The sequence below is a fragment of the Spinacia oleracea genome, chromosome 4 (assembly GCF_020520425.1).
Source record: "Spinacia oleracea cultivar Varoflay chromosome 4, BTI_SOV_V1, whole genome shotgun sequence".
Lineage (NCBI taxonomy): Eukaryota > Viridiplantae > Streptophyta > Magnoliopsida > Caryophyllales > Amaranthaceae > Spinacia > Spinacia oleracea.
This window is the reverse complement of record NC_079490.1, coordinates 124,854,696-124,869,358: the sequence shown is the minus strand read 5'-3', so window position 1 is coordinate 124,869,358 and position 14,663 is coordinate 124,854,696. Positions and strand designations below refer to the sequence as shown.

The window sequence follows — 14,663 nt, the reverse complement described above, 5'->3', positions numbered from 1 at the left end:
TGAGGGACACATTACAACGCACCCTTGAGAGGTGCGTTGTGGTTCTCAGAAAACTAACCACTTGGCTTTGCTATTTCTCCTTTTATTTAGCGAATCTCGGGTTTTCAAGCAATGTTCCAGTATTTAGGCTTAATTCATCAAACTACAAGGGGCAGGATGCGTTCTGTTCGACTTTTGGGTGCGACAGAACGCCGGATCAATTTCGCAGCGTGAGGCTTAGGCTTAAGGCTAGAGTCAATACTTAGATTATGGAATTGTGTCTTATTTTCACGTCGGTTTAATTTTAGGTTGTATTTATAGGAAAAGAGTGTGTGGAAAGATAGATTTTAAGATACAAATCCAAAAAGAATCCGGAGATAAAACGGTCCCAGGAACTTTCAGCGCCCAGGGCTGGGCGCCGAAGATTTCGGCGCCCAGATACAAGCGTTGAAAATGGGATCTAGGCCGAGTTTTTGTCAGATTTGGACTCTTAGAACACAGAGCTTTTTGGGAGATTTATCCGAGTCTTTTAGTGCGTATTAACTTATGACGGAATGCGTCTGGGCCCGTTACGGACTCTAGGTTCGTTAGGAATTTAATTAATACGTAACTCTTATTTTCGAATTATACCAGGAATAGAATTCCTTTGTAAATTCTATCTCTTTTAGGATTTATGTCGGAGTGCAACACCTAATTCTGACAGGTTTCTATCTTTTATGATTTTGCCACTTTTAACAACTACCTTTTACAGCAGTTACTATTCTTAGCAGGTTTCTATAAATAGCAGCTTTGGCTGAAATGAAAGGGTGATTGAGATTCGTTATTTTATAGGAGATGCATTGCCAAGTGGAGATTTATGTTCTCATCATCGAACCTTCCCTTTCGGGAATGGGGACAAAAGTAGGCGTCTACAGTTAGCCCCCACTTTGACTGAGTCTCGAGATGAGACGATGGTCAAAGTACTAGACGGAGTGCGTCATACAAGCCATGGTGTATGTGACCTGTTTTGCGAGGGTCTCACGAGCCCCCGAGTGATAACATTTGACTTAAGGGTCATCACTTGAAGTGTTAACACATTCCTCACGCGTCATTGGAATTTGTTAACTGATAGTATAGAAACTCCCTCACTTTGTCATTGGAAGTATCTAAAGATGTTTTCGAAATCAAAGCTATAAAGTGTAACTAGGCCTGGCCAAGCCCAATCACGAGGTAAAACGTTTTTAAAGATTCTCATTTTTAGGGTTAGCTAAACGAGAAAACCCCCTTGTTTTTATAGGACGTAAAACGAAGGAAAATCCAGCACATCGCTCTTTTTGGAAAAGCGGAAAACCAATCCTTTGATTTTTGGAAAAGGGAAACCATCCTTTGATTTTTGGAAAAGGGAAACCATCCTTTGATTTTTGGAAAAGGGAAACGATCCTTTGATTTTCGGAAAACGGAAACCATCCTTTGATTTTTGGAAAAGGGAAACCATCCTTTGATTTTTGAAAAAGGGAAACCATCCTTTGATTTTCGGAAAAGGGAAACCATCCTTTGATTTTTGGAAAAGGGAAACCAGGAAAAGTTATCAGTGCAGCGACTAAGGACCTGCGCGGTTAGTGACGCAGACCCCGCCCACTGAAGGTGGGCGAGCCTGTCCGCTGAGGGTGGACACCCCGTCCGATAGAAGTGGACGAATCTGTTTTGATGTTTTGAAAATAAGGACCTACGCGGTTTGTGACGTAGACCCCGCCGGCTGAAGATGGCGAGCCTGTTTTTGTTTTGAAGATTTTATTTTCTTTTTATTTTCGAAAACTGAGGACCTGTGCGGTTAGTGACCCAGACCCCGCCCGCTGAAGGTGGGCGAGCCCTGTCCGCTAAGGGTGGACGCCCCGCCCGCTGGAGGTGAGCGAACCTGAATTCGTCTTTTCGATTTGGGACTCGCGTGGTTCGTGGCGCGATCTTTCCCGATCGAGGTGGGCCAGTCCCTATTTCATTTGTTCTTGGGATTTCTTTTGAGAATTTCTTTTTATTCATTCTTGTAAGAGAGAATTCTTTCGAGGGATGCTCGGATTTAGATGTAACCTGAATGTGGGTTGGCAACGTGTCTAAACGGACCATTGTTTCGTGGTCGTCTGCCTTTCGTGGTTTTGAACAAGTCTTTACGGCTCATAGGATGTATGTCACCATTTAGAACTGGCCTAGTTATGCCATTACTTGGGTCCTTGTGAAATGACCGGTGGGACCATACGTGAATGTTAATGGAGACCTTTTGCTTTGAGGTCGAGTTCATTTTTGAATTTGTCCAAGCACGGGACGTAGCTTGGAAACGTTGTTTCAACTTGCATCCCTTTTTTGAAAGGCATATTTTCTTTCTTTCGAGCCCCCAAGAATTTGTACTTGGTGGTCGTTCTTTGCCAAGAGAAGTACGTATTTTATAACGTCCTTAATCGTGTTTGGGATTGTGCTCGTAAGTGCGAGCGATCTTTGTAGTGGTATGCTACTTTGATGAAGTCGTGGAGTGCATATTTTTAATAGAGAAGGCATGATGCTTCTCCACAGCAGTCCAACCACCCATAGAATCCTCCAACTTAGCACAACTAAATATCTTTTTCAAAGCCCATGACATAGAAGCAGGACAGTCGAAACTTGTCAAAGATCTACCCTTCATATAGTAACTGTCTACCCACCTTACCCATAACTTATCTTTTTTGTGAGTGAGAGCCCAGAGGAGTTTGCAAACAACAACTTTGTTCCATATCCTTGACATTCCACCCTCCTGCACTCCTAGGAAGGCACAAATTGCTCCAAGAAACCAAGGCCTTCTTAGACATAGCAGTGTCTCCAGTCCACAAAAATAACCTGCAGTATCTTTGAATCTCCCTAATAATATTTTTGGGAAGCACAAAAATCTGACACCAGTAGGATTGCAGGCTAAGAAAAATAGTCTTAACCAATTGAAGTCTACCAGCATAAGAAAGATACATGGCAGTCCAACATTTATCCCTTGCCAACACCCTATCCACCAAAGGTTTGCACTGCACATATGAGAGTTTCTTGGTGGACAATGGGACCCCTAGGTATCTGAAAGGAAAGTCACCTTTAGGAATCTTCAAACAGTCTAAAATCTGGTCTTGAATCAGACCAGTAACCCCACTAAAATAAATGTTGCTCTACTCTAAATTAGCTTCCGACCCAGAAGCCTTAGAGAAAAGCTGAAACTTCTGAAACAACATTGAATTGAAGCTGAGACCAGATCACCTCTACAGAACATAAGGAGGTCATCAGCAAACATCATATGAGTGATGTCCAACTTCTCACATCTTGGGTGAAAATTGAAGTCAGGATCACTTTTGAGTTGCTGCATGTTCTTGGATAGATACTCCATGCCAATTGCAAACAGATAAAGAGATAAAAGGGTCTCCTTGCTTTAGCCCTTTTTTGCAAGAAAAGGAGGCCAAGGTCTGTCATTAATGAGAATGCTATAAGAAACTGTGGTAAGATAGGAAAATATCCAATCAAGAAACTGAGAAGGGAAACCCAGTTCTGTCATTACATTTCTAAGAAAACATCCACTCAATAGAATCATAAGATTTTTTAAGTCAACCTTAATCATGCATCTTGGAGATAGGTGTTTCCTGTTGTATCCTTTAACTAGCTCTTTAGCTAACAGAATATTTTCTGAGATATGCCTCCTAGGGATGAAACCAGCTTGGCATTCACTTACTACACCACCTACCACTCTCTGGAGTCTAGAAGTTAGGATTTTTGAGATAATCTTATACACAGCACATCAGGCAATTGGCCTAAAGTCTTTAACCTTAGAAAGGTTAACAACATTAGGCACTAAAGTAACAGCAGTGCAGTTCACCTGTTTAAGCAGTTTTTTATGCACAAAGAAATCCTTGATTGCTGTACACATATCATGCTTGATAACTACCCAAGCTTTTGTAAAGAAAAAAACATTTAGACCTGTAATCCCAGGGGCCTTAGAATCATCAATACCATTAAGAGCAACCTGTATTTCACCATTTGTGACAGGCTGGCATAATAGATCTCTCTCCTCAAGAGTTAAGTAGAACCATGTCTCACAGTAAGGATATCAATCATGGGAATTTGAGGGGCACAATCACCCAAGAGTGACTTGTAGAACTGCAAAACTTCCTTCTGAATATCCTTTGGCCTCTCAATCTTGTTATTTTGAGAGTCCACCAACATTGAGATTCTATTTACTCTTTGTCTCTCCTTGACTGCTGCAAAAAAGAACTTATTATTTCCATCCCCTTACTGAAGCCACTGCAACCTAGCTTTCTGTTTTAAATAAGATTCATCAATCTTTAACCATTTCCTGAGAGTAGTAGAACAATCTTGCTCCAGCACCAAAAGAGATGAATCAGTAACTTGGTTTTGAAGTTGTGCTTGAACCTTCTCAAGCCGATGTCTAGCTTGTTCAATCTTGTCATGGATCCCTTGAAATTCTCTGTGATGTATGTGTTTGAGCTTACTTTTAATAAGCTTTAGCCTTTCCCACACTGAATACATTGCATTCCCACTACATTCCTGACTCCAACTGTGTTCAACAACAGAAATAAACTCAGGATGGCCAAGTAATTAAGAAATTTGAATGGCCTCCCCCCACCTTTCTCCTCAACAAGACAAGTATTCAAAATAGGTCTATGGTCTGATAAACCAGGATTCAAATATTCTGTGTAAAGTGTCCCTTTCTAGCTCATCCACTCAGCATTACCAAAACACCTGTCAATATTACTTGCAGTTTTATTCCCATCACCACCCTTGTGCCAAGAAAAAAGTGACCACTACTCTTGAGTTCAACAAATTCTGAAAAATCCTTGATTTCTGCCATGGTCACAGGAGCTCCATTAACTCTATCATGAACACCAAGCATAGTGTTAAAGTCTCCTGACAAGATCCAAGGTGTATTACCAATTCTAGGATTTAGCATCCTCAACTCATCCCACAACTGCCTCCTGTCATCAATGGTGTGAAGACCATAAATAGCAGTAAGTCCCCTTTATGATTATGAACTGCATAATGGATGTATTGCTCATGAGTTTGATCAACCTTAACTGTAACCGAGCCAAGCACCCATCCAATCCAAATCTTCCCCTTATCACTACAACTATAGTTATTATCCCAACTCCACTGCCTACCAAATTTACTCCGAACTGCAGTGCTCTTTCTACTATTCACTCTAGTTTCTACTCTTTATTATTTCTTTTTCTTTGTTACGATAATTTTATAGTTTAATTATTTTAGTTTTCATTATTAATTTTCTATTTCTATCATAATTTTATTATTATTATTATTATTATTATTATTATTCATAATAATATTAATATTAATATTAATATTATTATTATTATTATTATTATTATTATTATTATTATTATTATTATTATTATTATTATTATTATTATTATTATTATTATTATTATTATTATTATTATTATTATTATTATTACTCCCTCTGTCCCTTAATACTCGCACCGTTTTGACTTTTTGCACTATTCACATAATTCACTTTGACCCTATTTTATTTCTAGTATATGAAAACAAATGTTAGTATATAATATGTTGTTGTCTTCATCTTAATATATATTTTCAAAATATTAATACTTTTATAAGTTTTTATATAATATGTAGTTAAAGATATTGGTGGTCAAAGTTGTGCATTGGCAAGCGTGTCCAGTCAAAATGGTGCAAATAATAATAATAATAATACTCCCTATATATAGGGAGTATTATTATTATTATTATTATTATTATTATTATTATTATTATTTTTATTTTTATTATTTTTATTATTATTTTTATTATTGTTATTATATTATTTATATATTCTTGCTTTATCTTACTTTTATACATATTTATATACATTTTCGATTCTCTCCTTTTATGTTTAATTGTGTATATCAGCTTGTTCAGATTCTCAGAATACGAGTTTTAGAGACCAAGTCAATTGCATTATATGGTGCATGAAGAGTAAATTTTGTTTTCAAGAACCCAAAACAAGCAGCACAAGCAGCCTACATTATCCTTGTCTTAACCTACACCACTCTCTTCTTAACCATCACTACATCATCAGCGGATCTCCTTCTCGCCAGAAGCAACAACACGCAACAACACGCTGCCCGCATCAACGTAGATAAATAAACAGAGCAATTTGTTCGATCGAACCCGTTATTGTGTTCGACCGAACACAAAATTTAGAAAAGTTCTTGCAAAGGTCGACCGAACCTCAACGGAGTTTGCCCAAACCGAAAACAAGTTCGCTCGGACCTCCAATGGTTTAGCCCAAACCTGTATTACACTCAAATTTGTACGGAATTAATGAGGTCACGTGGCTGCCCCCGTGGTTGAGGTTCTTGCTTATATCTAATCCGCCGTCGTACATGGCTAAATCAAGGGCTGCGATCCTATTGATTGAGATAAGGGGAGCGAACTGGGGGAACGATGAAGGAGCACGAATTGGGGGCCAAGCAATTGAATTAGACGGTGACGATGGTTGATGACTGAGCAAAGATGAATGGTGATGAACGGTGGGGATTGCAGATGATGATAGACGGCGAAGAAAGAAACTCTATAGAGGGGAGCAACGAAGTAGAAGAGAACGAAGAAAAGGACGAAGGATGCACAAATTTTATCATGCTCCCAGGAGCATATTCAACATGGTACTCCCTGGGTTAAACGACATAGTGTAGTTAATAAATCTTAATTATTAAAAAAAAAAGTAAGGCAAAATTATTGAGCAGTTATTTCGTGAAATAAGGGAGCACTTAAACATGTCAGATTTATCTCTAAAACAAAGTATTTATTTTTCCCTCTAAATTTTTTTATGTATATTATTATTCAAAGCAATACCAAATTACCAACTGCTATTGTTCCTTTCTCCGAATATTGATGGATACATTTGATAATGAGGTTGCTCATGATGATGAGGTCGTTCGTGATGACCCACACAATAATCAAATTGAAGGCAGTAAGATTTAAATTTTTTATTTATTGTGATTTTTAGTTTATCTTTAAAATAAGATTTTAATATTTTAATATATGTGATTTGTAGACTTGTAGTTCAACGTTAGAGAGCTAATATTTAAAGTAACAATTTCGTGCAAAATTTACTTTCACAAGTAATCTAGAAAGTCAATTACGAAGTATATATGATTGTTTGTTACATAGTACTTTTTATGAATATTATCTTTTAATCTGGCTTCGTTACGATTGCTATTACTTATAGCTAGCATAAGAACATGGTCTTACTAATAAGGAATTTGTTGAGCTTAGCTGAAGAATATGTTGACTAAGCTAATGAACATGTATTTATTGACGTTTCGTAAAAAGAATATGTTAACTAGGATAAAGAATATGTAGTTGTTCGGAAAAGAATATGCCAAACTTAGATAAAGAACATGTATTTGTTGATGTTTTGAAAATGAATATGTTACCTAGGATAAAGAACGTGTAGTTGTTGGAAAAAGAATATGCCAACTTAGAAAACGAACATATATTTGTTGACATTTTGGAAAAGAATATGTTACCTTGGGTAAAGAACATGCAGTTGTTTGGAAATGAATACGTCGACTTAGAAAAAGAACATGTATTTGTTGACGTTTTGGAAAAAAATATGTTACCTTGGATAAAGAACATACAGTTGTTTGGAAACGAATACTGATGAGCGACATTTATGTCGCTCCTAGCTTAGGTTTTCGTGTTAGTTTTATTATGATTTTTCGTAGTTTATATGGCTTTTTGTAGTATTTTTATAGTTTCTTTCCATCTTGTGCATTATAGGTGAATATTGTGGAATATGATGGAAACCAAGTAGATTGGAGCAAAATAGAGGATGTGCGACCGAACAGATAATTTGTGCGCCTGAACAGTGAAGAAGTAGTGGACTCAAGGAAGATGCAGATATGTGCGACCGAACAACTCTATGTATTCGATCGCACAGGTGCCCCTTGTGCGGTCGTGCTCTGTACCACGATCGCACAACATGGATTTGAGGAAGAATGTCCCCAATTTTGGTGTTCGATCGCACGGCTTTTCGTTCGCCAGCACAAAATATTTGTGCGCCCACACAACATATCTGTGCGACCACATTGAAGATATTAGAAAAATTGGCTAAGTCAGGTCTGTTCGATCGCACAGAATTTCTGTGTGGTCGAACATGACGAAGGAATTTAGTCTTCGCTTTGTTTGCTCGCACGAAAATTGAAGTGTGCTCGCACCAGCTTTTCCTGTTCGATCGCACAGGGGGTCTGTGCGACTGAACGTCGACGCGGGCTGCGATAAATTCGAATTTTAGCTTCTATTTGGGGAAACTAATAAATAGCTTTTTCGTTTAATTTTCATAATCATTCAATTTTAGAATTTCTTAATTACACTTTTCAGAATATTAGAGAGGATTTCTTAGTTTTCAAGCTTTGTTTTGAGGAGAGAGAAACTCCATTGGAGGAAGCTTCAAGTTGTAAATCTCTTCAACTCTTTAATTCTTTTGCAATTTCAATTCAATTTCTTTATGCTTTGATATTCTTCTTGAAGTTTTGATTTCTTAATGCTTTGATGTTAGTTTTGATTGATTCTTAATTTTCCATTGATTTCTCAATTGAATTCCTAGTTTCTTGATTCTTGCATTGAATCTTTCAATTCCATGTCTAGTAGCTTTGAATACTTGAATTTCTTAGTTAAAAGCATGAGTAGTGAGTATATTCTAGTTAGGGATAGGGGAGAATCTAGGGCTAAATTGGGGGAAATCTAAGGATGATTGTTGATTATTGATGTGATTAAACTTGAGTTGATGCTAGGATTTCCATGACTATAGAATTAGTAGTTGCAAATGCTAGTTCCATAGGATTGATTGGAGTGCATTGTTTTGGTTTGGCAAGAGATTGTGAATCTCTATGATGCATGTGAAAAGTAATTCTCAATCGTGAGTTGTCTAGTTTTAGGATCATGCGAGAGATTTTCCTTAATTAGAGGCTTAGCGTGTTCTATCCGAGAGGTGGCGAGCACGTCAATAGTTGCTTTTCCCATATGTATCAAGTCCTTGCATCGTAGTTGTGTGATTCCTTTGTCCTTCCCCGATTACCCTAGCCTATCCCCGATTCCCTAGAGTTTCCCTTATTTGGATAAACTTGTTTGATAGCTTAGATTCGTAGTCATTAATTCAAAACCAAATTCCGTCCTAAACTAGCTTAACTAGCAAACTCAATTCGCTCCGTTTCTTTGGGACGATCCCTATGCTTGCCGCTATAGTCAATATAGCCGGTTAGTTAGGTGTTTTACAAATTTTGTTTGATCGAGGTGTATTCTTTCAACGACGGAAAATACCTCTATCAAAATGGCGCCGTTGCCGGGGAACGGTTGTTGTTTTTGAGTTTTGTTGAGTCTAGTTTCACCATAGAAAATACAAAAATATTTCATTCTTGCTTTAGATTTCTTTTGCATTGCTCATGGTTTGTTTGAGTTTTGTATGCAAGATAGGGGTCGAACTCGTCATAGGTCTCTCTATCCTCTCGACCTAGAGTTAGAGAGGACTTTGCGAAGATTGAGGCGTATCCGAACCCGTTCATCAAGCTACAATAGATTCGAGACTTTGAGTGAATCTACGGAACAAGAGGCAAGTGATCATACCATTGATACAATGGCTCTTCCGGTCAAGAACTTAGGGATACCGGGAGCCTTTGAGGCAACTTGTGGGATTCAAGCGCCCACCACCAATGCAAACAACTTTGAGATCAAGCCCGCCTTGATCAATTTGGTGGAAAGTCATCCATTTTGCGGAAAGAGTAGCGAATCACCGCATGAGCACTTGAAATAATTCGAGCACTATTGTGATACAATCAAACACAATGGAGTGACTTCGAATTATGTGAGGTTGACGATATTCCGCTTCTCTCTTTTAGGACGTGCTAGCGATTGGCTTGATAAGGAGGTCAAGCCAAACTCACTTCGAACTTGGAATGAAGTGACAAGCGCATTTTTGAGCAAGTTCTACTCTCATGGGAAGACGGCGGAGTATCGTCACAAAATTCAATCATTTGAGAAAAAGCGGGATGAGTCGCTTTTTGAAGCTTGGGACCGATTCAAGGAATACCAAAGGGAATGCCCCCACCATGGGATTCCTAAGTGGTTGCTCCTCCAAACTTTCTATTTGGGATTGAGCCCAACCTCCAAGACAAGTCTAGATGCGGGGGCGGGTGGTCCCATAATGAACAAGACGGAGGATCAAATAGAAGAGATCATAGAGGATGTAGTGCAAAATTACCAAGCTTGGCACGTTGGTACAAGGAACTATGATTTCAAAAGTAGAAGTGATGATGGTAAGGGGTCAATTTATGCTATGGATCAAGCACGGATTATCGAGAAGCTTAGCTCGAGATTAGAAAAGCTAGAGAGCACTCCAAGTCAACCCCCATCGCCATCAACAATTCCACCGCCTTCGGCTACTCTTCTCACTAAGGGGAACGACAAGGTGAGTTCCTATGACACCATGCCTTTAGGTACATCCTTTTGTGATAATTGTCAAGAGTATGGGCATTTCCCTAATGCATGTCCTTTGATGCATAATGTTTCATATGTGGATTATGGCCCTTCTTATGAAGGTGATTTTGATGTGGAATATGCCAATGCTATGAATGAGAGGCCTAGATATGATGTCCCCCCGAATCAAAACCTTAATAGGCAAGCACCTAGAGGCCCTCCTATGCATGGATCCTACCAAGGCTTCGGCCAAGGAGGTGGGTATGATAATCAAGGCCGAGGTTGTAAGGTTATGATTCATATGACAAAACATAAATCATGCGGAAAAAACCATAAACCCAGGAAAGCATATTATTTACACATAATCATTTAGCATAGTTTAGATGCATACACTTTGTTGCGTGCCCTCCCTAGCTGCGCCCGAACCGAACAAGAACAAGTCTTTAGGACTCCAAGTGTCGTCCCTCCGTAGATAGTCCACAGTACGTCCGGATCCGCCTTAAGCTTGACCAACTAGAATCGCCCTTAAGGTACTTAGAATTTTCGGCTATTGTAGGCAATTATATGACTGAATTTTTGCTCTCAAAAATCACTTTGAATACTTGAATCGTTCGTATAAATTATGACCCTAGGCCCTTATTTATAGAGGTTTGGAAAGGGAATTGGAATCCTAGTAGGATACAATTTAATTAAACTTAGAATCCTACAAGGACTCTAATTAATTAAATAATCCTAATAGGAATAGGAATTTAATCATACATCAAATCCTAATAGTTTTAGGAATTATGCATGGACACAAACACACACACGAGCATGACCCGCAAGCATGCAGGCCATGCCCGCGCACAGCCCACACGCCCACGAAGCCCATGCGAGCTACCGCAGCCCACAAGGCTGCCATGGCCTTAGCTGCGCGCTGGGCCTGCCTTGCGGTAGGCCTGCCGAAGCCTTGGGCTATGTTGTGGCGCGCCATTGCTTGCTGGGCGATGGCCTGGCTTCGTGCTGGGCCTTCGTCCGGCAGGCCTCGTCCGATGCTTATTCGTACGATACGCTTCCGATAAAATTCCCGGTTCCGGAATTCATTTCCGATACGAACAATATTTAATATTTCCGATTCCGGAATTAATTTTCGTTTCGAACAAATATTTAATATTTCCGTTTCCGGAATTATTTTCCGATTCCGATAATATTTCCGATTCTGACAATATTTCCGTTTCCGGCAATATTTCCGATTTCGGCAATATTTCCATTTCCGATAATATTTTCCGATACGTACCATGTTTCCGTTTCCGGCAACATCTACGACTTGGATAATATTTATATTTCCGATACGATCCATATTTCCGTTTCCGGCAATATCATCGTTTCCGGAGTATTCATTTCTTGCTTGTGACGATCTCAGCTCCCATTGAAACCAAGATCCGTCGATTCCGAATATCCATAGATAGAGTATTTAATGCCATTAAATACTTGATCCGTTTACGTACTATTTGTGTGACCCTACGGGTTCAGTCAAGAGTAAGCTGTGGATTAATATCATTAATACCACTTGAACTGAAGCGGCCTCTAGCTAGGCATTCAGCTCACTTGATCTCACCGAATTTTTAACTTGTTAATTAATACTGAACCGCATTTATTAGACTTAACATAGAATGCATACTTGGACCAAGGACATTATTTCCTTCAGTCTCCCACTTGTCCTTAGGGACAAGTGTGCATTTCCTAACTCCTTTGTCGCTCGATGCTTGCTCTTGAACATAAGGTAAGAGTTGTCATCCTTATTATGTCCAGAGGTGTTTCTCGGTTTCAGAGTTCAACTGATCAAATAAACAGATAATCATAGCCTATGATTCATCCGAGCACGGCCATGCATTTCACAGTTTCTAGCTCTCCGAGTGGCCTTGTACAACTTTTAAGCATCTCATCCCGATTTATGGGAGGACAATCCCAATCTTGCGATCTTGAGATTAGACTTCGTTTGATAGGTGATTACCTGAGCGTTGCCTTTATAGCCTCCTTTTACGGTGCGACGGTTGGTCAACGTCAAAGTAACCAGTTCTCAAACAAGTAATCTCAAATCACTCAGGTATTGAGGATTTAGTGTCTAATAATTTTAATGAAATTTACTTATGACAGATTTTCATCTCTTACAGTAAAGTTTCATAGGTCTTGTCCGATACTAGTCTTCCCAAAGTAAGTATCTATGCAAATGATTATGACATTGCCATGTCCACATAGTTCAAGAAACAGAACTACTAGTCATCTTGCATTCTAGTCGTCTAACGTTTTCTATGCGTCCAATTTTATAGAAAGCTCCGACTAGGGACCATTTTCAACCTTTGACATTCAAGTTCACTTGATAGACATTTCTTAGTCACAGGACTGGTCCTGACAGTCTATCTTGAATATATCGTCAAATTGAAGGGACTCATCATTTAATACTAAACCAAGATTAAATGGAATATGAAAATACATTTCATATATAATAAATGTTCAACCCCATTGTTTTACAACCATGGGCCTCAAACCCATCTTTAAAACAGTTCATGGAATTCAAAGCTATGCTTGATTTCCAGTGCTACAACGTGAGTGTTGCTTCTCACTTGTTGCATAGGTTTAGTTATCATGCTTTGCCAATCTTAATATCCTTTTCATCGAATGTTCTTCGAGATATGATGATAAGATCTTTTCGAGTTTGTTTATTATGTGATCTAGCCTTTCTTACTTTGATGGTGGTTTTACTCATTTTGCAATGAAGAACCATCAAGTTAGCAGACGTTTTTCTTGCTTCAAGAGTGGTTCTACGCATTTTTCAATGAAGAACCATCAAGCCAGCAGATAGGTGATCTACCCAAGTTCAGTGAAGAACTTTAAACAACCCTGTTTTATTGCTTCTTAGGCAATAATTACTTTTACTTCAACTGTATAGGTTGCTAGTGATGCTTTGTTTGGATTTACCTATCCAAGAAGTTCATAGATATGTGGAAGACTCTCCAACTATATCTTAGAACATAGAAATTATTATTTTAATTTCCCACGCAACAACTCATGGTCTCCAATCCATGTTGCCATTTCAAAACACGATGCTCTATAGCTCGTCCTTATCAATGGTTAACTCCAAAGGGTCTTGCTTGATCCTTTGCCAGTGTTTATGCGTGTAGCATCAATATTTAGCATATCTTTATTTACTTGAATCAAGAACTATTCCTATGTACCTTTTCAAGTACCATAAGTATTCTTGATCTCAATCTAGTTGATCTTTACTTAGATCAATAGAGATTGGTATATGTTCGTCATGGCTAAAGTCATACGATACGTTTTTGGAGATCCTCATATTATATCATACATGATAAATTCTTTTGCAGAATAATTCCCAATTGAATTCTATTTATGTAACTTTAGCTCATCTAGTTTCAGTAGATACTAAATCCAGCTAAATTCTTTGACATATAATATAGGTTTAAAAATCTTACTTAGATTCTTTGATGTTTAACTTAGTAAATGCTTATACATAGTTCAAACATCCTTTACTTAGATTTATTCATATGGGTCGAATATCTCCAATGGAGTCTTTCGTGTTTGATTTAGTAAATGCCATTACTTAATCCAAAACAATATCATAAGATCTTTGTAAATAGATCTTAATACCCAGTATGTACTAAGTTTCGCCATGGTCCATCATTGATGAATAATTTCAAATCTAAGTCATTAGCATTTGAATGTTATTTCACAATAGAGAGATATGTGTGTGATACACATAGGACCAAATAAGTTTTTATGTACCCCCACTAAACTTCTTATACATCTATAAGAATCATGCATATTTTATGAAACTAAAATGCTTATTAGCTTCACTTAAAATACAGTTCCAATTCCCAATTGCTTGCTTAAATCTGTACTTAGATTTTATAATCTAGCTTTCCTTTTCAAGCATTTATTTGGATCCACAAATTCTATGACATACCATGTACATATTTTATTCCAACATTTGATTGAGGAATACGTTTTGTCATCCAATTGCTATATGCAATCATTGCTTGAATATAGACTTGAGCATTACGATTATGCATGAGGTTTCAACACAATCCACACCGTAAATTTGCTTGTAACTTTTAGCAACTAATCTAGCTTTGTGTGTGAACACAATTCAAATGTTTGATGGTTTTTATCCTTTAAAACAAACTTGCAACCAATAGGTGTGA

The 14,663-nt window shown here is 38.2% G+C and overlaps 1 non-coding gene across 1 annotated transcript; it reads right to left on the bottom strand.

The window, feature by feature from the left end:
* Nucleotides 1-9,998: 9,998 nt before the first annotated feature.
* On the bottom strand, nt 9,999-10,101 carry LOC130460280 (small nucleolar RNA R71). The gene has a single exon (XR_008920201.1). It is a non-coding gene; the product is annotated as a small nucleolar RNA R71 (small nucleolar RNA).
* Between the last annotated feature and the right edge of the window lie 4,562 nt (nt 10,102-14,663).